This window comes from Callithrix jacchus, chromosome 16 (assembly GCF_049354715.1).
Source record: "Callithrix jacchus isolate 240 chromosome 16, calJac240_pri, whole genome shotgun sequence".
NCBI lineage: Eukaryota > Metazoa > Chordata > Mammalia > Primates > Cebidae > Callithrix > Callithrix jacchus.
Genome location: NC_133517.1, coordinates 45,792,078 through 45,815,194, shown reverse-complemented (window position 1 = coordinate 45,815,194; position 23,117 = coordinate 45,792,078). Strand labels below are relative to the sequence as shown.

General features: G+C 39.0%; 1 protein-coding gene and 1 pseudogene across 4 annotated transcripts in view; one reads left to right on the top strand and one right to left on the bottom strand.

Moving 5' to 3' along the window:
• ZNF704 (zinc finger protein 704) overlaps positions 1 to 23,117 on the bottom strand; it is a 246,371-nt gene that overhangs the window by 213,961 nt on the left and 9,293 nt on the right. The gene's annotated exons all lie outside the window — the stretch shown is intronic.
• LOC100391051 (elongation factor 1-gamma pseudogene) lies at positions 14,566 to 15,968 on the top strand (annotated as a pseudogene). The gene has a single exon (XR_008477058.2). The product of XR_008477058.2 is annotated as an elongation factor 1-gamma pseudogene (transcript).

The following is a 23,117-nucleotide window of genomic DNA, read 5'->3' as shown; positions in this document are numbered from 1 at the left end:
TATGCCCTCAGAAGCTACTTGCTACCACTTTACATGGACTCTGAATGTTATAATTTCTTACCTTATATGCCCACTTGTGCAGTGTTTTAATATCAGTTTCATGCTTGCCGCTCATAGGGCATTGTCTGGTAGTAGAGGATTACCCTCATTCCACAAATTCCCAAGTTTTCATTTGTTGTGCATCATGAAAACACATAACAACATGTACTAGGAATGGATCTTAAGTAAGAGTGAATAGGTTTATGCTTCTCACTGAATTCAGAACTGCTAGAAATTAAGAAATAAAATTTATCTTTCGGCCCCCAAAAGTGCCTAGCATGTATTTTACATACCATACCATTAAATAATGTTTTCTGATTTAAATTAAGCAAGTATATGATCTGTATTTTTACATCTATTTAGGCTCAAGCATTGTTAGGTTTCTTGCTTTGTTTTAAGGTAGGTCATTAATAATAGTTGCTAGATGAGGGATCTGTCTATAAATGACAACATTCTTGTGGTCTACTAGGACATACACAGAAAGAATCTGTGAAAAGCATGGTGGCTGACACCTGCAATCCCAACACATTGGGAGGCTGAGGCAGGTGGATCAGCCAGGAGTTCAAAACCAACCTAGGCAACACAGAAAGACTCCCTCTGTAAAACAGTACAAAAATTAGCTGGGCATGGTGGTATGTTCTTGTAATCCCACTTACTTAGGAGGCTGAGGTGGGAGGATCACTTGAGCCCAGGAGCTCAAGGGTGCAGTGAGCCATGTTTGCACCACTGCTCTCCAGCCTGGGCAACAGAAACAGAGCAAGATACTGTCTTTAAAAATAACAATCTATGAAAAAAGTGAAATTCCAGATGATTATTAGTTTCTTCTTTTTTCTTACCAGGACTTTGAAATGTTCTACAAGTACTGCTTCTATAATAAGAAAAAGTTACATAAAACCCAAGATCATTTTAGCAGTTCTATTGAAAACAGACGGAGGAGGAGGAGGAAGAGGAGGAGGAGGGGGAGGAAGAAGAAAGAAGAAAGAAGGAGGAGGAGGAGGAGGAGGAGGAAGAAGAAGAAGAAGAAGAGGAAGAAGAAGAAAGAAAGAAAGAAGAAAGAAAGAAAGAAAGAAAGAAAGAAAGAAAGAAAGAAAGAAGAAACAACTATAGAAATCAAGAAAGTTATTACCAGAAAAGACAGAACAGCAGAAAGAACAAATAGGACTTGGTAACAGATGAAATACAGGAAGTAAGGTGACAGAAGAAAATCATCAGAGAGTGTCTGTACAATGATATGTTTGTTCTTTCATTTCCTATTCATTGAAACATTTATTGAGTGCTTTCTCCTAAACAAATATTTTTATTGAGTACTGGTGCCACTAATCATGACAGAGAAAATGAGAAGCGATGGGAGTTTTCTGGGGAAGGAAAGGCAATGCTGATGGCCTGGGAGTCAGTGGGAAACAAAAAGTGTGTCACTAGGTTAACAGGAGTAAACAAAAGACCAAAACAAGAATGAATCATAATGGAAGATTTAAACATGAAAATCTACAAATACATGACAGTTAAGATAAAGACAGGTACAAATTTAGAGAGAATGCAAGGTTATTTATTAAGTCATCTTGAACTACCCATTTACCCTCTCTGGCCATGGGTGCCTCTTGACTGAATTGAAATAATAATGACTGTAAGGATTAGAAGAAATACACAAGATATTGTATATGAAATGAGGCTAAACAGTGTTAAGGCACTATAAAAACACAAGACATAACCAATACTTTGCTGTTATGCTATCCAAGGATAAAAAAGGACAAAAGCATTCATTTCTATTACATGTTTACCCTTAAAAGTAAAGCTTGTCTCCCCAGTGGTATGTTGCAGTTCTATGTTTTTCTATATTTCTCCTCAGTGCCTTCCCGTCAACTTTATCAACTTTTTAAAAAAAGGACACACCAAAAATACTCAGCAAACCAAAGATCAGAGGCACTGACTGAGCTGGGATCTCCTTTCCAAATCAGTGGGCACTGATTTGCAAAATATAATTAGAAAAACTTGCCGAACTGTGACATAGTCTGAAAAACTAACTTTCAAAAAGGCTTGCAAGAAAGCAACATTGAGACAGAATGTCTTTAAATCGCTACAAATCGGCTGGCGCGGTGGTTCACGCCTGGAATTCCAGCACTTTGGAAGGCCGAGGAGGGTGGATCACGAGGTCAAGAGATCGAGACCATCCTGGTCAACATGGTGAAACCCCGTCTCTACTAAAAATACAAAAAAATTAGCTGGGCATGGTGGCACGTGCCTGTAATCCCAGCTACTCAGAAGGCTGAGGCAGGGGAATTGCCTGAACCCAGGAGGCGCAGTTTGCGGTGAGCCGAGATTGCGCCATTGCACTCCAGCCTGGGTAACAAGAGCGAAACTCCGTCTCAAAAAAAAAAAAAAAAAAAAAAAAAGCTACAAATCTTTTTCTCTTCATATAAAATGAAATCAGAATATAAGTTTCTACCTGGATCTAGCCCCTATGCTTAAGTTTAAAATTTTACTCCCTTTGCTTAGAACAACAGAAACAAAAAAGAGGGGTGGGAGCAGGAGTCAGCAAATTGGAGCTTAGACTGGTTTTGCAAGTTAGCAAATTATTAACCACTGCCAGCTTTCTACATTTGTCAAATGAAAACTGTAATATGCATTCTGTACTTTCACTATTCTTGCAGTTGTCATTTCACATTATAATTACTTGTTTGACTATTATCCTAAATTTCTGTAAAGTTTTTAAATTTCTGTGGGTACATAGTAGGTGTATATATTTATGGGGTCCACGAGATGTTTTGATACAGGCATGCAATGTGAAATAAGCACATCATGTAGAATGGGATATCCATCTCCTCAAGCACTCATTCCTTTGAGTTATAAACAATCCATATGGTCTTTAACATTTACAATTAAGTTATCATGTTGGACTGTTTCCCCACTAAACTGAATGTTCCAAAAGAGCGTCTTTCTTTTTTTTTTTTTTTTGAGATGGAGTTTCGCTCTTGTTACCCAGGATGGAGTGCAATGGCGTGACCTCAGCTCACCGCAACCTCCACCTCCCGGGTTCAGGCAATTCTCCTGCCTCAGCCTCCTGAGTAGCTGAGATTACAGGCACGCGCCACCATGCCCAGCTAATTTTTTGTATTTTTAGTAGAGACGGGGTTTCACTATGTTGACCAGGATGGTCTCGATCTCTTGACCTCGTGATCCACCTGCCTTGGCCTCCCAAAGTGCTGGGATTACAGGCTTGAGCCACCGTGCCCGGCCAAGAACGTCTTTCTTGTTCAATAGTATATTCTCTGCATCCAGCAAAGTGTCTAGTACAAAGTAAGCACTATATGGATACATTTTAACATCCTGAGATAAAAATGATAGCAAAGGAAATTTAATTACTGATATATGCTCTTGTGTCTTTTGATGAGCAAAAGTGTTTAATTTTGATAAAAGTCTAATTATCCATTTCTTTTCATTTAGAAATATTATCTGGTTTTTGTCTAAAAAATCCTTGCTAAGATATGGAATCAACCTAAATGCCCATCCCTGAATGACTAGTTAAAAAAATGTGGTACATATACACCGGAATACCATTCAGCCATAAAAAATAATGAAATTGTGTTATTTGCAGTGACACAGAAAGACAAATATGTTATCACTCATAAGTGAGAGCTAAATAATGTGTACACATGGACGCAGAGTATGGAATGATATACAACAGACAGGGAAGGGTAATGGGGTAGGAAGTGGGTGGATGATGAGAGATTACTTAATGGATACAATGTACGCTATTTAGGTGATGGATAACCTAAAGCTCTAACTTCACCACTACATAATCTATAGATGTAACATAATTACAATCGTACCCCCATATATTTACACAATAAATATAAAATAATGATCATAGCATAGAAGTTCAACTTCCTAAGGTAACTAAGACTATGGTGAAACAAACTGCATTAACTTGTTCTCTGAAAATATCTGTTTTGTGTTTCTATTGTCTATTTGCTTCAAAGAAATGCTATCCCCTTTGGCTGCAGTTGAGAGTTACATCTAATGCCTGTTCAGTTCTTTTGAACAGGGTCTCACTTTGTCACCTGGGCTGGAGTGCAGCTGCATGATCATAGTTCACTGAAGCCTTGAACTCCAAGGCTCAAGTGGTCCTCTCACCTCAGCCTTCTCAGTAGCTGGGACTATAGGCACATGCTGCTGAGCTCAGCCAATTTTGTTGTAGTTTTTGTAGAGAAAAGGTCTTGCTTGGTTGCCCAGGCTGGTCTTGGACTCCTGGCTTTAAGCAATCCTCCTATTGCAGCCTACCTCAATCCTCCTGCCAGGATTATAGGTATGAGCCAATGTGTCCGGCCCCTGTTCAATTCTTGATAAATACTGAAATTACTTCAGAAAGAAGAATAACATGTAATTTAATTTTACTAAATTAATCTTGCCTATTCCAAGATTGCAAAGAAATTTTTCTCTGTTTGCTTCAAGAAGCTCTGTAAGTTTTAGCTTTTACATTTGTATCTATTGTCCATTTTTAAATAATTTTTTTTGTATGGTGCAAGGCAGAGGTAATTGAGGGTTTTTTGTTGTTTGTTGTTGTTGTTGTTTTTCTTCCTTCCAGATGAATAGTCTTTACAGGACTGTTAGTTGAAAAGATTTCTAATTTCTTTGGTGCCTTTGTCAAATCCTTTCTGTTGGGTCTGTTTTGAGGTTATTACATGAATCCATCTGTCTATCTTTCAGCACACTGTTTGGATTACTCTCACTTTATAGTAAGTTCTGAAATCAAGTGGATTAAGTCTTCCAATTTTAGTCTTTTTTCAAAAAAATTTAGATTATTGTAGTTATTTTGCATTTCCATATATATATATGAGATTAGCTTGACAATTTCTTACTAAAAATCTTGCTGATATTTTAATTGAGATTGTGCTGAATCTTTTAATCAAGTTGTGGAGAACTGACATCATATTAAGTTTCTAAATGAACATAGTATATCAATTCATTTATTTAGCTCTTTGCTCTCTCTCATGAATGTTTTACAGATTTCACAAATTTTTTGTACATTTTTCATTACGTTTATCCCTAAGTGTTTAGTTTTTGATCTACTGTAAATGAAATTTGAAATCTCATTTTAGTAGTTTTGTTGATTCCTTAGTACTTCTCTGTAGATAATATGCCATCTGCAAATAAAGTAATATTTTCTTTTTTCTTAATATTTATGCCTTTCACACATTTTTCTTGCCTTATCACAGTGGCTAAAACCTCCAAGATGATACTGAATAAAACAGGGCAGACATCCTTGCCTTATACCTGATATTGATGGAGGAAATGATCTTTTGCTATTAAATATGAGATAATTACAGGATTCCTATATACACTTTATCAGTTTAAGGAATTTCCATCCAATTGTAATTTGTTGAGTTTTTAAATCAAGAATGAGTGTTGAACTTTGTCAAAAGCTTGTTTATACATCTGCTGAGATAATCATATGGTGTTTCCCTTTCAATCTACTAATACGGTGAATTACACCAGTTGATTTTTAGTATTTAAACAACCTTACACTCCTAGAAGAAATGACTTTGATCATAATGTATCATACATTTTATATCACTAGTTTGATTTGCTAATATTTAGTTAAGTGTTTTTTGCCTATGTACATGAAAGTTGCAATGTTATTTGAATGTCATTGCATAGTTTTAATGTCAAGGCTATGTTGGTCACATAAAATTTATTGGGAGGATTACCATCTTATTTCCTTTTTGTAAGACTGATATTATATCTGCCTTAAGTATCTTACAGATTTCATTGGTGAAGTTTGGGAGGTTTTTTTTTTTTTTCTGGAGACGGAGTCTTATTCTGTTGCCCAGCTGGATTGCAGTGGCATGATCTTGGTTCACTGCAACCTTCACCTCCCAGGTTAAAGCAATTCCCCACCTCAGCCTCCCAAGTAGCTGGGACTACAGGTGCGCACCACCATGCCCAGCTAATTTTTTGCATTTTAGTAAGGATGGGGTCTCACCATATTGGCCAGGATGGTCTTGATCTCCTGACCTCATGATCCACCCACCTCGGTCTCTCAAAGTGCTGGGATTACAGATGTGAGCCACCGTGCCCAGCCCATTCTTGGAAGTTTTCTATGTACAAAGATTCTTAATTATAAATTCCATTTGTTTTATTTGTATTTTTTTCCCTCAAATCATAGGACATTTCCTTAACAGGTTATTCAGATATCCTGTTACTTCATGTGGTCAGTTTTGTTAACTTGAATTTTTCAAGGAACTTTCCCATTTCATCCAAGTTTTCAAATTTACAGGGAAAAGTCCTTTACTAACATAAAAGTAGTATGTCTGAATTATCTTTTTAAAATCTCTAAGATCCATAGTAATGTCCTTTCTTTCACTCTGGAACCAGCACTTTGTATTTTCTTTAAAAAAAATGTCAGTATTGCTAGGAGTTTATCAATTTTACTGACCTTCTAAAAGAATCAGCTTTTGGTTTCACATATTTTCTCTACCGTTTGTCTTTTTATTTCCTTCCTCTTCTTTTGTAACACCTTTGGATGGAAGATCACTGAAGGCTATCCATTTCCCTCTAAGCACTGATGTAACTTCCACAAACTTTAATGATGCACTTTCCTTTTCAATCAGTTAAATTAGTTTTCTAATCACTTGTGATTTCTTCTTTATTCAATGGTTTATTTAGAAGAATACTGATTGGGCTGGGGCATGGTGGCTCACACCTGTAATCCCAGCACTTTGGGATGCTGAGATGTGCAAATCACTTGAGATTAGGAGTTTGAGACCAGCCTGGCCAAGACAGTGAAACCCAGACTCTACCAAAACTACAAAAATTAGCCAAGCATGGTGACGTGTACCTGTAATTCCAGCTACTTAGGAGGCTGAGATCTTGCCACTGCACACTAGCCTGGGCAATAGAGTGAAATTCTGTCTCAAAATAACCAAACAAAACAACAACAAAAGAAAATAGTGACTTATTTTTAAACATTTGTGAATTTTCTAATTAAAGTTTTGTTATGGATTTCTAATTTAATTCCATTGTGGTCAAAGGATATACTCTATGTGGTATGATATCAATTTTTTGGAATTTATGGAGAGTTGGTATGCCCCCTAGTATAGAGTGTACTTTCATATTCATTGTAAAATGGAAAGAAATGCCTATTTTGAAATTGCCCAATGTGGTATTCTATAAGCATTAATTAAATTAAGCTGGTCAGTGGTGGTACTCAAATATTCTATAATTTTACTTTTTTGTTACCAATTCCATCAATAGTTGAATGTAACAAAGATATTCAAGGATAATTGTGAATTTGTTTATTTCTCTTCTTGATTCTTTAGGCTCTTGCTTCATATATTTTGAAGCTTTCTTATGAGTTGCATATTTAGGATTTTTATGTCTTCTTGATAAATTGACTCTTAACATTGTGGAATATCCTTCATCTCTAATTGTAGGCTTTACGTTCTAAGGCAAGATATATTTTCTATGCTAAAGTAAAAAAATAAAACATGAGACTGGATTGCTAAACTCAAAAAGCCCCTACTTTGTGTTGAAGTTAATCTACCAGGGGCCAGACAGGATTGTCCCCGTCTTGTCTCCAATATGACCACTATCGGTACAGGGTGCTAGGAATTATCTTAAGCAATGGGCTGTGATAGTGGGTGCTGGGGTAACAGCTGCAGGCCTGCTCCCCTGGGGTTCATTCCCATGCCATGCTAGCCTGCAATGATTGTATTTGCTTAGCCTTTACCTGAATGATGGTTCCCACCAAGATGCCAACAGCATTAGCCACATATGAATGATGCTGTGTGAATTCTTTATTTTTCTTAATATAAATATTTTGCTTTTGTATTTCTCAATACATTAATCTGATAGGCCCTTATTCTGATACTATGTTCTCAAGGACATGAGCAATCTCAGGGGTAAGTCAGCAGTGACTCGAGGTCTGTATGACAGGCAGACTTTCACTCCACAGAATGACTTTGTTCCTCCTTCTACTGAATGATTGGAAATGAGCGTGAACAGAAAAGTGACACAGAGAGGTTAGAAGAGGTCAGGGTTGGTGAAAGATCAGAATGGAAACAATGAGAATGAGGCTTGCATATATATACATATATTTAAGGATTTCTGAACCAAATCTTTAATGCTGGGTCATTGGCTCACATTACACACAAGAGTCATCCTTCACTGGATAAGCTAAGCCTACAATACACGTGCACATACTCATGCAAAAATCCCAAAACAGTGTTGGGCAAACAAGATTTTAAGAATAAAACCATTGTATTCAACCCATGCTGCTGGGCATGTATGTCTGAAGCACACTGGAACCTTAACCTTTCAAACCTCTGTATTTTTGTGTGGCTTTCAGATAAAATTGTAAACAAGTGCTTCTTTGTGGTGGCAGGGCCAACATCTTCTGCTGCAGCAGTGGTAACAGAGCCTGTGTAGCTAACAGAGAAAGGAAGATTTGATGGAAAACATACTAAATCATTGTGTTCCTACCTCATTGACCGCTGTCTCTGGGTTGAAATGGGGCAAGTGGAATACAAGACACTGGATGATGTGTACTTGACTGAGTTCAGTCTTTCCAAAATCATCCCCCTTCTAGCTTTCAGGTTTATTTGAGCCTTGTGGAATTTCACAAGTTGCTAGTTCAGTGTCTGCTGCGTGGTCTAGTTTGTATAAATATGTGTTGGTCTTTCTCCTGTTAGTTTAGGGTATTGTTTACCAACATTTCGTATGAAAAAATTTACCATAGCATTTTGTCAAAAGATTATGCGCCACACAAAGGATCTGATATGTAAGCCTGCATGCCCCTTTCCACAAAGTGGGCATCTTTACCCACTCTTTCATTAGGCTCCTTCCCTTATTTCCTATATTAGACAAGATCTTCTGCCCCGAAAGCTTGACTCCTCTCCTATCTTTAACCAAAAGAACAAGATGTGTGTATATACTGAATTCTTGGGGTGATTTCAAATTATAAAAGACTTGCATAAAAATATGAATAAATTAGGAGCTCTGTAGCCTTCATTTCCAATCCATACCCCAATGGTTGAAGTCCATTCCTCACTGTGTTTATGTCAAACACTTTTACTGCTGGATTTGTATGGACCAGGTCTGTTTACTGTTCTCAAATCCTAGAGTGGACAGAAATGAGGGATGAGACTGAGGGTGGGGACAGGAGAAAGTCTTCCACTTAGAAACTTGAAGTGGGTGACTAAGAAAGGATAGAAGAATGTTCATCCAATTCACTCAGGGACTCTTTTGCTGATGTAAGACACCAAAGTCAAAGTAGCCACAAGACTGTCTAGTGGGAGGCAGACTGAATGTAATTCAACTTTGTTCACTGCTAGAAACCAAAACTTTATCTTAGTTTACAAGAAGAAAGAGTGAGGAAAGAAAATGAGAACTTGTCTCTGTCTTTTATTATTTCCCCTTCTTTGTGAACTGCAGAAGACAACGTCCTTGAGCTTTGGTGACCCCAGCATTCGAGTCTATTTACTGGATAGTTGATTTTGCTGTACTGGATTCTTCCTTTCCTTTCCTTTCCCTCATGTTTTCTAACACATTAACCCTCTCCTTTCCTCTGCTTCCTTTTTTCCCAAAAAATGCAATGAATGAATAAAGCCTTCCTGGCACTGAAAAGTGAAAGCAACTGTGGTTGCATGCTAAGGGGCACAGGGTTTCTTTCAGGGGTGACACAGGTGTTCCAAAATTAGATTGTGGTGATGGCTGCACAATTCTGCGAACATGCTAAGGAACACTGAACTGTACACTTTTAAGGGAGAGTTATATGGTATGTGAATTAAACACAGTAAAACTTGCAAGATAAAGACAGAGAGAACTGCAGCACTGCATTTGAAGCGCTCCAGAGCTCAGTCCCAGTCACCTTCCCTTTTCTTCCTGCTGTCCCCTTGGGATGCTCCCTCAATCTCATCACTTAAATATCATCTAGTGGCCAGTGTCTCCTGAATTTCCATCTCCAGCTCCATCTTCTCTACTGAATTTCAGCCTACTTGTCATTTCCATTCAGAGGTCTAACAGACACATCAAACTTAACATGGTTAAGACAGAGCTTTCTTTTCTTTTTTTTTAAATCTATCCTCCCTGCATTCTTAGCAAAGTTCTCAGGCATCTAAAAGTCCCTGTTTTTCTTACTAATCAGCTGCAAGGTCACAGGGCAGATAACACTCATAGAATGTACAATCTGTTTCACAAAATTTTTCTTTTTTTTTCTCTCTTTTCTTTTTTTTTTTAAAGAAAGAAAGAAAGAGAAAGAGAAAAAGGGGAGAGAGAACAAGAGTCTTGCTCTATTGCCCAGGCTGGAATGCAATCTAGAAACAGGTATTAAAAACCTCTTTTATGCTGATGATTGTGCTTAACAGTGGAGACAGGAAGGAATAAGGAAAGAAAATAACAAACAATAACAAACAAACAGCCAACCAATATTTCGTTTAAATCTGAAATGCTGTGCAAGTGCTGAAGAGTGATTTGCTTTCATTTATGTGGTCACTTTCAAAATAGGTGTAATGTGATACTAAAAAAAAAAATGTATGTTCTGTGGACCTGCGGTGTAGAATTCTATAAATATTCACTGAGTTTACTTGTTCCAGGTCTGAGTTCAAATCATAAATGTCTCTGTTAATTTTCTATCTCATTGATCCATTGAATATTAACAATGTAGTGTCAAAGTCTCCGGCTATTATTGTGCGGGAGTCCAAGTCTCTTTATAAGTCATTGAAAACTTGTCTTATATATCTGGGTGCCCCTATATTGGGTACATATATATTTATGATCATTGACTCCTATTGTTGCATTGATCTTTTTATCATTATGTAATGTCCTTCTTTGTTTCTTTTAGTCTAGTTACTATTGTAGTCTATTTTGTCAGAGACGAAAGTTACGACTCCTGTTTTGTTCGTTTGTTTTGTTTTTCTTTCCTCTCCATTTGATTGGTGAGTCTTCCTCCAACCTTTTGTTTTGAGTCTTTGTTGTCCTTGCTTATGAGATGGATCTGGATACAGAGTGCTGATGTGTTTTGACTTTTTAATTCAGTTTGCGTGTCTGTGTCTTTGATTGGGGCATTTAATCCATTTAAATTTAGGATTAATATTGATATTTGTGAGTTTAATATTGTCATTTAATGCTGGCTGGCTATTTTGCCCATTAGTTGATAAAATACTTCATTATGGAGATACTCTTTATCTTTTGGTAAGTTTTTGGGATGACTGATACTGGTCATTCCTTTCTGTGTGTAGTGCTTCTTTCAGAAGCTCTTGTAAAGCAGGCCTGGTGGTGATGAAATCTCTGAGTGCTTGCTTGTTGGTGAAAATTTTTTATTTTTCCTTTATTTATAAAGCTTAGTTTGGCTGGATATGAGATTCTGGGTTGAAAATTCTTTTCTTTGAGGATATTGAATATTAACCCGCACTCTCTTCTAGCTTGTAGGGTTTCTGCTGACAGATCTGCTGTAAGTCTGACAGGCTTCCCTTTCAGAAGGGTAACCTGACCTCTCTCTAGCTGCCCTTAGAATTTTCTCTCTTATTTCAACCAATTGTTGTGAATCTAACAATTATGTGTCTTGGGGTTGCTCTACTTGAGGAATATCAAACTTAACAGGCACATCAAACTTAACATGGTTAAGACAGAGCTTTCAATACTCCTTTCAATCTGAATCTTTTCCTCTTCCACACAGTCCCATGTCAGTAACACCAGTAACACACCCTCATCCACAAAATTTACTAAAGTTCAATAAAATAGCCATGTGGCTGAACAAGATAGAAAAAGGAACATTTTTAAAGAATCAAATAATCAACTTGTACATGAACTTAACCAAGCTCTTTGAGGTATCTCAATTCAACATATAAAGATAGGCATAGCTGACAAACAATGAAAACTATACCATTACTATTATAGTTTTTAAAATAAAGATAATTTTTACAAATAACTTTGTACTAGAGTACAAGAAGAAATTCAAGTGACAAAAATCAACACAGGGAGTTGAGAGGAAGACCTATTTATGTAGAGATCTCTTTTAGAATCGGAATAAAGAGCAAAAAGGGCTAGGCACAGTGGCTCACATCTGTAATCCCAGCACTCCAGCACTTTGGGAGGCCAAGGCAGGCAGATCATCTGAGGTCGGGAGTTCCAGATCAGCTGGCCAACGTGATGAAACCTTGACTCTACCAAAAACTAAAAATACGAGTTGGGTATGGTGCATGTGCCTTTAATCCCAGCTACTCAGGAGGCTGAGGCACAAGAATTGCTTGAACCCAGGAGGTGAAGATTGCAGCCAGCCAAGATCACGTCACTACACTCTAGCCTGGCCAACAGAGTGATACTGTGTCTCAAAAAAAAAAAAAGGATGGCCAAATAGGAACAGCTCTGGAGTACAGTTCCCAGGAAGAACAACACAGAGGGTGAATGATCACTACATTTCCAAACAAGTTATTATTGCCCACAGACCAGGAGATTCCTGGGCTGAAAAGTGTCATGAATTTCCAGCATGGGTGTTTCAGCTGGTGCACAAGGTTTCTGCACAAAATCTCACACTAATATGGGTGGCCATTTCAACTGGCACTTGGAATGCCTGGGAGACAGAGCCGCCCATTCACTGAAAAAAAGTGGCTGAAACAGGGATCTAGGTGACCTGGCTCGGCAGGTCCTACCCCGACAAAGACCAGCAATCTGAAATTCTCTGGATTGAGAGTTTCACAACAAGTGCAGCAGGACCCAGGACTGTCCAGCTCTGTTGGGGGAAGGGTGTCCACTATTACCAGGGCAGGCCACCACTACCAAGGCAGCCTGCCATTACTGAGGTAGTCCGCCAGTACAGAGGCAGACCGCCATTACTGAGGCAGACCACCATTACCGAGGCAGTTCTAACTGTACCTCTATAAACAAAACCACAAGGAAGTTCACACAGCAGCTGGGCAGAGCCCATGGCAACTCAGCAACACCTCTGCTGGCAGACCGTGACTAGGCTACCTCCTAGCTGGGCAGGGCATCTCTGAAAAAAGGCAGCAACATGTCAGGAACTTATAAATAAAGCCCCACCTTCCCAGGATAGAGAACCTAGGAAAAAGGGCAGTTACGAGTTCTGCTGCAGCAGACTTAAACATACCTGCCCAGCAGCTCTATACAGAACAACAGAGCTCCCAGCTCAGCACTTGAGTTCCTATAAGGGTCAGACTGTCTCCTTAAGCAGCTCCCTGACCCCCATATATCCAAAGAGACACCTCAAAAAGGAGAGCTCAGGCTGACATCTGCCGGATACCCTTCTGGGATGAAGACAACAGAAGAAGAAACTGGCAGAAACCCTTACTGCTCTGCATTCACTGGAGGTGACCCCCAGGCAAGCAGGGTCTAGAGTGGACCTCCAGCAATCCTACAGCAGAGGGGCATGACTGTTAGAAGGAAAACTAAAAAACAGAAAAAAATAACTTCATCATCAACAAAAAGGACGTCCACTCAGAGACCCCATCTGAAAGTCGCCAACTACAAAGACCACAGGTAGATAAATCCACAAAGATGGGAAGAAACCAGTATAAAAAGGATAAAAACACCCAAAACCAGAATGCCTCTCCTCCTACAAGGGATCACAACTCCTCACCAGCAAGGGAACAAAGCTGGATCAAGAATGAGTCTGATGAATTGACAGAAACAGGCTTCAGAAGGTAGGTAATAACAAACTTCTCTGAGCTAAAAGAACATGTTTCTAACCCAATACAAAGAAACTAAGAATGTTGAAAAAAAGATTTGATGAAATGTTAATGAGAATAAATAGCTTAGAGAAGAATATAAATGACCTGATGGAGCTGAAAAACGCATGAGAACTTTGCAAAGCATACATAAGTTTCAATAGCCAAATCGACCAAGCAGAAGAAAGGATATCAGAGATTGAAGATCAACTCAATGAAATAAAAAGAGAAGGCAAGAATAGAGAAAAAAGAGTGAAAAGAAATGAACAAAGCCTCCAAGAAATATGGGATTATGTGAAAAACCTAATCTACGTTTGATAGGTTTACCTGCATGTGACAGAGAGAATGAATCCAAGCTGGAAAAAACTCTTCAGGATATTATCCAGGAGAATTTCCCCAACCTAGCAAAGCAGGCCAATATTCAAGTTCAGGAAATACAGAGACCACCACAAAGATATTCCGCGAGAAGAGCAACCCCAAGGCACACAATCAACAGATTCACCAGGGTTGAAATGAAGGAGAAAATGTTAAGGGCAGCCAGAGAGAAAGGTCGGGTTACCCACAAAGGATAGCCCATCAGACTCACAGTGGATCTCTCAGCAGAAATCCTACAAGCCAGAAGAGAGTGGAGGCCAATATTCAACATTCTTAAAGAAAAGAACTTTCAACCCAGAATTTCATATCTAGCCAAACTAAGCTTCATAAGCTAAGGAGAAATAAAAGCCTTTACAAACAAGCAATTGCTCAGAGATTTCGTCACCACCAGGCCTGCCTTACAAGAGCTCCTGAAAGAAGCACTAAACATAGAAAGGAACACCCAGTACCAGCCACTCCAAAAATGTACCAAATGGGGAATCACCATGGCGGCTGGGACCCTGTACACGTATCCTGAAAACTGGAGGGCCTTCGAGGCCCTCATCACTGCTCAGTACAGCGGGGCTCAGGTCCGCGTGCTCTCCACACCACCCCACTTCCACTTTGGCCAAACCAACCGCACCCCTGAATTTCTCCGCAAATTTCCTGCCGGCAAGGTTCCAGCATTTGAGGGTGACGACGGATTCTGTGTGTTTGAGAGCAATGCCATTGCCTACTATGTGAGCAATGAGGAGCTGCGGGGAAGTACTCCAGAGGCAGCCACCCAGGTGGTGCAGTGGGTGAGCTTTGCTGATTGCGACATAGTACCTCCAGCAAGTACCTGGGTGTTCCCCACCTTGGGCATCATGCACCACAACAAACAGGCCACTGAGAATGCAAAGGAGGAAGTGAGGTGAATTCTGGGGCTGCTGGATGCTCACACGAGGACTTTTCTGGTGGGCAAACGAGTGACATTGGCTGACATCACAGTTGTCTGCACTTCGTTGTGGCTTTATAAACAGGTCCTAGAGCCTTCTTTCCGCCAGGCCTTTCCCAATACCAACCACTGGTTCCTCACCTGCATTAACCAGCCCCAGTTCCAGGCTGTCTTGGGGGAAGTGAAACTGTGTGAGAAGATGGCCCAGTTTGATGCTAAAAAGTTTGCAGAGAGCCAACCTAAAAGGGACACACCACGGAAAGAGAAGGGTTCACGGGAAGAGAAGCAGAAACCCCAGGCTGAGCGGAAGGAGGAGAAAAAGGCAGCTGCCCCGGCTCCTGAGGAGGAGATGGATGAATGTGCGCAGGCGCTGGCTGCTGAGCCCAAGGCCAAAGACCCCTTTGCTCACCTGCCCAAAAGTACCTTTGTGTTGGATGAATTTAAGCGCAAGTACTCCAATGAGGACACTCTCTCTGTGGCACTGCCATATTTGTGGGAGCACTTTGATAAGGACGGCTGGTCCCTGTGGTACTCAGAGTATCGCTTCCCTGAAGAACTCATTCAGACCTTCATGAGCTGCAATCTCATCACTGGAATGTTCCAGCGACTGGACAAGCTGAGGAAGAATGCCTTCGCCAGTGTCATCCTCTTTGGAACCAACAATAGTAGCTCAATTTCTGGAGTCTGGGTCTTCCGAGGCCAGGAGCTTGCCTTTCCGCTGAGTCCAGATTGGCAGGTGGACTACGAGTCATACACATGGCGGAAACTGGATGCTGGCAGTGAGGAGGCCCAGACGCTGGTTCGAGCGTACTTCTCCTGGGAGGGGGCCTTCCAGCTTGTGGGCAAAGCCTTCAATCAGGGCAAGATCTTCAAGTGAACATCTCTTGCCATCGCCTTGCTGCCTGCACCTGTCCTTCAGGGAGATGGGGGTCATTAAAGGAAACTGAACATTGAAAAAAAAATGTACCAAATGGTAAAAAGCATTGACACAATGAAGAAACTGCGTCAACTAATGGGCAAAACAACCAGCTAGCATCAAAATGGCAGGATCAGATTCACACATAACAATATTAACCTTAAATGTAAATGGGCTAAATGTCCCAATGAAAAAACACTGACTGGCAAATTGGATAAAAAGTCAAAACCCATTGGTGGGCTGTATTCAGGAAACCCATCTCACATGCAAGGACATGCATAGGCTCAAAATAAAGGGATGCAGGCAGACTTACCAACTAAATAGAGAGCAAAAAAAAAAAAAGCATTAGTTGCAATCCTAGTATCTGAAAAAACAGACTTTAAACCAACAAAGAGACAAAGAAGGGCATTACATAACTGTAAAAGGATCAACGCATGAAGAGCTAATGATCCTAAACATATACGCACCCAATACAGGAGCACCCAGCTACATAAAGCAAGTTCTTAAAGACCTACAAAGAGACTTAGACTTCCACACAATAATATTGGGAGACTTTAACACTCCACTGTCAATATTAGACAGATGAACGAGACAGAAAATTAACAAGGATATCCAGGACTTGAACTCAGATCTGGACCAAGTAAACCTAATAGACATCTACAGAACTCTCAAATCCATAGAATATACATTCTTCTCAGCACCACATCATGCCTACTCTAAAACTGACTACACAATTGGAAGTAAATAACTCTTCAGCAAATACAAAAAAATGGAAATCATAACAAACAGTTTCTCAGACCACAGGGCAATCAAATTAGAACTCAGGATTAAGAAACTAACTCAGAACTGCACAACCTCATGGAAACTGAATAACTGGCTCTTGAATGTTGACTGGATAAACAATGAAATGAAGGCAGAAATAAAAATGTTCTTTGAAACCAACTAGAATGAAGACACAATGTACCAGAATCTCTGGGACACATTTAAAGCAGTGTCTAGAGAAATTTTTTTTTCATCTCATCTATCTTTTATTCCCAGATAATATATCATTTCTTTTATATAATTCAGTAGTCACTGTTAAAAAATTATATAGACCTAGAGAAAAATTTATAGTAATAAATGCCTACATGAGAAGCAAGAAAAGATCTAAAATTGACACCCTATCATCAAAATTGAAAGAGCTAGAGGAGCAAGATCAAAAAATCTCAAAAGCTAGCGGAAGACAAGAAATAACTAAGATCAGAGCAAAACTGAAGGAGATAGAGACACAAAAATCCTTCAAAAAATCAATAAATCCAGGAGCTGGCTTTTTGAAAGTATAAAAAAAAAATAGACCACTAGCCAGATTAATAAAAATGAAAAGAGAGAATAATCAAATAGATGCAATAAAAAATGATAAAGGGGATTTTTGCCACAGATTCCACATAAATAGAAACTACCATCAGAGATTACTACAAACAACTCTATGCACATAAACCAGTAAACCTGGAAGAAATAGATAAATTCCTAAACACTTACACCCTCCCAAGCCTAAACCTGGAAAAAGCTGAAACCCTGAATAGATCAATAACCAGGGCTGAGTTGAGGCAGCAATCAATAGCCTACCAACCAAAAAAAGCCCAGGTCCAGATGGGTTCACAGCTGAATTCCACCAGACATACAAAGAGGAGCTGGTACCACTCCTTCTGAAACTATTCCAAACAATCCAAAAAGAGGGGATCCTTATCAACTCATTTTATGAGACCAACATCATCCTGATACCAAAGCTCAGCAGAGACTCAGCAAAAAAGAAAACTTGAGGCCAATATCCATGATGAACATTGATGCAAAAATCTTCAATAAAATACTGGCAAACCGATTGCAACAGCAAATCAAAAAGCATATCCATCATGATGAAGGCTTCATCCTGGGGATGCAAGGCTGGTTCAACATATGCAAGTCTATAAATATAATCTACCACATAAACAGAACCAAAGACAAAAACCACATGATTATCTCAACTGATGCAGAGAAGGCCTTCAACAAAATTCAACAGTGCTTTATGCTAAAAACTCTCAATAAATTAGGTATTGATGGAACGTATCTCAAAATAATAAAAGCTATTTATGACAAACCCACAGCCAATATCATACTGAATGGGCAAAAACTGGAAGCCTTCCCTTTGAAATCTGGCACCAGGCAAGGATGTCCTCTCTCACCACTCCTATTCAATACAGTATTGGAAGTTCTAGCTAGAGCAATTAGGCAAGAAAAAGAAATAAAGCCTATTCAATTAGGAAAGGAGGAAGTCAAATTGTCTCTATTTGCAGACGACATGATTGTATATTTAGAAGACCACTTCATCTCAGCCTCAAATCTCCTGAAACTGATAAGCAACTTCAGCAAAATCTTAGGAAACAGAATCAATGTGCAGAAATCACAAGCATTACTATACACCAATAACAGACTTAAAAGAGCCTAATCGAGAATGAACTGCCATTCACAATTGCTGCAAAGAGAATAAAATACCTAGGAATACATGTAACAAAGGATGTAAAGGACCTCTTCAAGGAGAACTACAAACCACTGCTCAAGGAAATAAGAGAGGCAGAAACAGATGGAGAAACATTCCATGCTCATGGTTAGGAAGAATCAATATTGTGAAAATGTCCATACTGCCCAAAGTAATTTATAGATTCAATGCTATCCCCATCAAGCTACCTATAGCCCTCTTCACAGAACTGAAAAAAACCACTTTAAACTTCATATGGAATGAAAAGAGAGCCCACATAGCCAAGACAATTCTAAGCAAAAAGAACAAAGCTAGAGGCATCAAGCTACCTGACTTCAAGGCTACAGGATACAGTAGCCTATACTACAAGGCTACAGTAATCAAAACAGCATGGTACTGGTACCAAAACAGCATGGTACTGGTACCAAAACAGAGATATAGACCAATGGAACAGAACAGAGGCCTCGGAGGCAATGCCACACATCTACAACCATTTGATCTTTGACAAACCTGACAAAAGCAAGCAACAGGGAAAGGATTCCCTGTTTAATAAATGGTGTTGGAAAAACTGGCTAGCCATGTGCAGAAAGCAGAAACTGGATCCCTTCCTGACATCTTACACTAAAATTAACTCCAGATCGATAAAAGACTTAAACATAAGACCTAACACCATAAAAACCCTAGAAGAAAACCTAGGCAAAACCATTCAGGACATAGGCATAGGCAAGAACTTCATGACTAAAACACCAAAAGCATTGGCAACAAAAGCCAAAATAGATAAATGGGACCTAATTAAACTCCAGAGCTTTTGCACAGCAAAAGAAACAATCATTAGAGTCAACTGGCAACCAACAGAATGGAAAAAATTTTTGCAATCTACCCATCTGACAAAGGGCTAATATCCAGAAGAAAGAATTAAAACAGATTTACAAGAAAAAAACAAACAGACCCATTCAAAAGTGGGCAAAGGATATGAACAGACACTTTACAAAAGAAAACATTTATGAGGCCAAGAACCTATGAAAAAATGCTCATCATCACTGGTCATTAGAGAAATGCAAATCAAAACTACATTGAGATACCATCTCATGCCAGTTAGAATGGCGATCATTAAAAAATCTGGAGACAACAGATGCTGGGGAGGATGTGGAGAAATAGGAACACTTTTACACTGTTGGTGGGAGTGTAAATTAGTTCAACCATCGTGGAAGACAGCATGGCACTTCCTCAAGGACCTAGAAACAGAAATTCTATTTGACCCAGCAATCCCATTACTGGGTATATACACAAAGGATTATAAATCATTTTATTATAAGGACACATGCACATGTATGTTCATAGCAGCACTGTTTTCAATAGCAAAGACCTGGAACCAACCCAAATGCCCATCGACAATAGACTGGACAAGGAAAACGTGGCACATATACACCATGGAATACTACACAGCCATAAAAAATGATGAGTTTGTATCCTTTGCAGGGACATGGATGAATCTGGAAATTATCATTCTCAGCAAACTGACACAAGAACACAAAATCAAACACCACATGTTCTCACTCACAGGTGGGTGTTGAACAAGGAGAACACATGGACACGGGGGGGGAGCATCACACACTGGGATCTGGTTGGGGGGAATAGGGGAGGGACAGCAGGTGGTAGGGAGGTTGGGGAGGAATAACATGGGGAGAAACGCCAGATATAGGTGACAGGGGGATGGAAGCAGCAAACCACATTGCTGTGTAGGTACCTATGCAACAATCCTGCACGTTCTGCACAGGTACCCAAGAATCTAAAGTGCAATTAAAAAAAAAAAAAAGAATAAGGAGCTAATAAGGGGCTAAAAGAATTGTTGTCACTCAGCAGATAGCTAAAAGCACATTTTCAGAGCCTCCTGAACACCCACCAACCACTCATGTAATGAGATATGCAAATAGAGTCCCCCCTGTCTTTCTTAAACCCTACCTTACCTGGGTCATTTCAACCTTTCTAATGGCTCTTCCCCTACTGTCACCTCCTCTTTCCCATACTAAGATGCCACAGTGTTTGCTTAGTGTTCACATAGCCTCAGTTGTCAATTCCCCTGCTTTTCTGAGAATATTTATGTAACTAATATATGATAAAATAAGACTACATTTTTTCAAATAGGTACTCCTCACAAATTTATTTTTATAAATTCTAAGTTCCCCTTTCTAATATTTCCACCCTGTTTCTAATATTTTGTTACATTAGTTTTGAGTTAGAAGTCTATGAACCTGTTAACTGAAACATTTTCAAAACTTGCAAAAATTGTTAAAAATTACAAATCAGTTTCAGTAAATACTTGGGGCTGAGTTGCAAAGAGTGCACAAACTACATGAAAGCATTTATGACAACCTATTAAAACTGTATTTCACATTGTTTCAATTTATAATTTACTCCAAAATATTTTCTCCTTTAATTTCCATTGTTGCTTAGGTACCAATTCCAATTATTTAAAAAATCTGTTTATCCCAACTGTTTTCTGAAATGTTTGACAAATATCTGTCATTTGGTATAAAATTATTCATATATATATTTCAACAGAAACTGTCCTATTCTTCTCTGAGGCTTATTTTACACATCTATAAAATGGGGATAATAATATCCACCTCTCAAGGTTATCATGAAGATCAAGTAAGGTTAGCTATGAGGGCCTTCTATTAGCTACAATGCATTAAATATTGGGTATGAAAATAAATGTTGAATAACACCAAAATAAGAGTTATTATACATGGTATTAGCATTCACAAGTACTTAATCCCTTTACTTGTAATAGCAATAGTGTTGACGGAAAATCTATCAGTCCTAGAATCCTGGTAAATTTGTATATTCTTTTCATTTAGACTCTCCTGATATTTTCAATCTTTTTTTCTTTTAGAATGTGAAAAACACTATTAAATACACTTCCCTGGATAAAAACACCTTGTGACTTTCTGCTCCCTTGGCACTTTAAAATTCTGTTACAGTAACACTTCCACACCCTTCTATGTTCCACACTAGACCCATCATGGGTACTGATTTATTAAGAAAGGTAGTGTTCTCTACCAGTTTTTAAGCTTCACACACAAGAATGGTTTTCACAGATAAACAAGTGAAAATTTACCACAGAAAGTACTCCCATTTTCAGAAACTCAATAATGAAGAAGTTATCAGCTGTATGAGGAAAAATATGTCAAAGCTTATATGACCCACTACAACACTTTAACTCTCCTTTGTGCTTGCGAAATTCACTTGACAACTTATTTCTTTAATTACACAGTTTTAGTTATTTATCTCAAGCATAAGACACTTGTCCATGGCTTTCCCACTGAGAAAAATAAATTATAAACTGCTATTTCCCGAAATATATCCCAAAGTAAAGATTTTTTTTTTTAAAAAAAGTCCGATAAATATGTAAATATCACAATCTATATTCACCCTCTTAGAAATGCAAAATGGCCCTTGGCATATATAGTCGGTAACTTTTTTTAGATGGTGTCCTACTCTGTTGCCCAGGCTGGCATGCAATGGCACGATCTCAGCTAACTGCAATCGCCACCTCCCAGGTTCAAGTGATTCTCCCACCTCAGCCTCCCAAGTAGCTGGGATTAAAGGCACCCGCCATCATGCCCAGCTAATTTTTGCATTTTTAGTAAAAATGGGGTTTCATCACGTTGGCCAGGCTGGTCTTGAACTCATGACCTCAGGTGATTTGCCCACCTTGGCCTCCCAAAGTGCTGGAATTACAGGCGTGAACCACCGTGCCCAGCCATCAGTAACTTTTTTATAGATATATGTTATACTATTCTTCCAATTTGCACTATGTTCGAAATATTTTATAACATTAAAAAATTTGTATCTTTATTTTTAAGTGGAATTTCCCAAGTCAATTAACCACCAAGCTCTTTTCTCCCTGTCTAGACATCTCCCTAATAGTGGGAGCAAGCAGATATGAGTTTAGAGGTACACTTTGGGCCACCCATTTCCATCTACCCAAAAAACAAAAAATGACTTTTCCACCGAACAAAATTACAAGTCCAAGACACCAACGCACAGGAGGGTGGGAAGGGTGAACCCACACCTCGGAGATTCCAGCCACATGCAAATTAGAGGTAGAAGGTGATATCACTTTATTTCCTCAGCAGCCTTAAGAAAATTCAATGTGTGTGGTAAGCCTCTTCCAACCTACCCCTCTGGATAATAGCCCAGTTTCTCCAATACAAGAGTGATAGATCTGAACAAACTGATGAACGTAAAAGATAGGAAATCTCTGTCCTCTTTGCACAAGTAGATTAATGACTCACAGCTTCCTGAGCTGAAAGAGCAGATTAAAGCTCACCACATATTATGACGGAACTCTGCAGAGTTCAGACGAACAGAGTCACTTCAGGAAGCAGCTCTCTGAAACGCCTTGGTAGCATGAACAAGGAGGTTGTAACAGTCAAAATAACTGCAGGATTTTGGATCCTTGAGCACAGTTTTACAAATGTTTCATTTCTGAATACAAAAATAAAATAAACTGCCATCCATGCCTAATTTCAGGAGGTCTCTGGGCGATATTAGAAACGATAGGCAGTGACGGAATAGTATTATCCCAATTTTATAGATGATAATGTGAAAGCTTGAAGACAGTAAGTAACTGGATGTAGCCATGCAACAAGCGAGTGGAGAAGCTGGAATCTGAACCTAGAACCTGTGCTACATCGC